Genomic DNA, 2,500 nt, shown 5'->3' on the forward strand with positions numbered 1-2,500 from the left:
TTTATAAAAACCTATTTTGACTTTATTCCTGATGCGAATCTTAATATAACATTTATTTTGTCAGAAGAAGAAGAAGAAGAAGAAAAAGACGGAGGGAGATAATAAGAAGGAGGGGGAGGAAGAGAAGAAAAAGAAGAAGAGGAAGGGGAAAAGAAGAAGAAGGAGGAGGAGGAGGAGGGAGGAGGAAAAGAAGGAGAAGAAGACGGAGGGGGAAACGAAGAAGAAAAAGAAGAAGACAGAGGGGGAGGAAGAGGAGAAGAAAAAGAAGAAGAAGACGGAGGAGAAGTAGAGGAAGAAGAAGAAGGAGACGGAGGGGGACAAGAAGAAGGAGGGGGAGGAAGAAGAGAAGAAAAGGAAGAAGAAAAGGAGGAGAAGAAGAAGAAGAAGACGGAGGGGGGAAAGAAGTAGAAAAAGAAGACGGAGGAGGAGGAGAAGAAGAAAAAGGTGAAGACGGAGGGGAAAAATAAGTAGAAAAAGAAAAATAAGAAGTCTCTTTTGCCCCCTCCCTCTCTCTCGTAAAAAATAACCTCGAATTTTGCATATACTTTTTAATATATCGATTATCAGTTTTAATTCTTTGGTACAATATCTTTATCGTTATTGTGGATATGATACGAAAAGCCATGTGTGAGAGAAATTATAATTGTAGCATTAGCAATGGTAATGATGATGTCAAATAATGTAAATACAGATGATGGTGATTATCTTTGTTAATAATGATAGTAATAATAATGATAGTAATGGTGCTAATAAAGATAATGATAATGATTATGAAAATATTTCAGTGCTGATGATAGTAGTAGCAGTATTCTTAATAATTAATATTGACTGGTAATAATGGTATTAATGATGATCAGGTAAAAATGATAATGACAATTATGCTCATAATGATAAAAGTATGTGATTACTTCTTTAACGAACAAACAAATATAAATAGAAAGAAAATAAAGAAATAAAGATAAGGAAATGAAAGACAAGAAAGAAAGAAAGAGAGGAACAAAGAAAGACCAGAAATTTTCACCATAATCATTTCGAACAAGAGAAAATAAGAGCTGGGTGAAATTCGACATTTACAGACCGGTTTCCAACGGTACACACACATACAAATGCACGCATACTCACACTGAAAACGTACACACATAGCAACACGCTTTGTGTGTGTGTGTGTGTGTGTGTGTGTGTAGGTATAGACATATATATATGTATATATATATATATATATATATATATATACATATACACACATCACTGTTAACAAATCTCATTTTCATTTCAGTCATCTTCACAGTTATCATTATCACCAGCGTAATTCGAGAGCAAAGACAAAGACTCTCTTGGCTTTCAGATTTTCGTCGGTTGCTCCCTATTCCCCCCCCCCCCCCCCAAAAAAAAAAAAAAGAGAAAAGAAAAGAAAACGAGGTAAAAGAAAATTGGCGCCTTCAGTTGCCGCGCAAAGAAAAAGAAGCAAAAAATGCGCAGTCATGGAATTTTGTCACTCTCACTGGACTGACTCATCTTGCAACCAGAAGAATCTTATTGTAAATATATATTGCAACAAGAAACACACACACACACACACACACGTGTGTGTGTGTGTGTATATATATATGCATATATATATATATATATATATATATATATATATACATATACATATATACACACATTTATGTGTATATATATTTTTTTTTTCTTATATATGTATCTACATATATTTTCATATAATTTAGTCATGATAACGGTTGTCAGTCCATTTCAAAATTACGTTTTTGCAAAGGTTTGAACAACAGTGATAATAATAATGATACTACTATTGATAATGATAATAACAATAATGATAACAATAATAGTACTAATAATGATAATAATAATAATGATATTGAGGATTATGATATCAATAATTCCAATAATAACATCAATGATAATGATAACAGCAATAGCAACAACAACAATAATAATGATAATAATAATAATAATAATAATAATGCTATTGATGATAATGGCAATAATGATGAGGATAACTATGATAATAATGACAGTAACGATAGCAAATAAAATGACGGTGTTGATAACGATAACAAGGATAAAGATGATAATGATGATAAATAATGATAATAATAATGATTAGCAACTGTAATACCAAAAACAACAATAACAGGTCTAATACTGATGATGGTGGTGCTGATGAGATTAATAAAAAAAAAAAAAAATTATAATAATGATAATAAAGCAAATATTGCTTAATAACCATAATAACTTTGAGGATGGTAATGATAACAACAACAGAGAAATGGTAATCATGATAATGAGGATTATGTTAATAATTAATGATATGGACAATGGTAACAATAATTTATAAGTAAGGAATAAGGAATATATATAGATATATGGCCATAGATAGATAAATGAGTAATTATGTAATTAGGTAGACAGTCAACTGACAAACCGATAGCTAGGCAAATAGACAGATAGATATTACTAGTAAAAAAGATAGATGGAT

Source organism: Penaeus chinensis, chromosome 22 (assembly GCF_019202785.1).
Source record: "Penaeus chinensis breed Huanghai No. 1 chromosome 22, ASM1920278v2, whole genome shotgun sequence".
Taxonomy (NCBI): domain Eukaryota; kingdom Metazoa; phylum Arthropoda; class Malacostraca; order Decapoda; family Penaeidae; genus Penaeus; species Penaeus chinensis.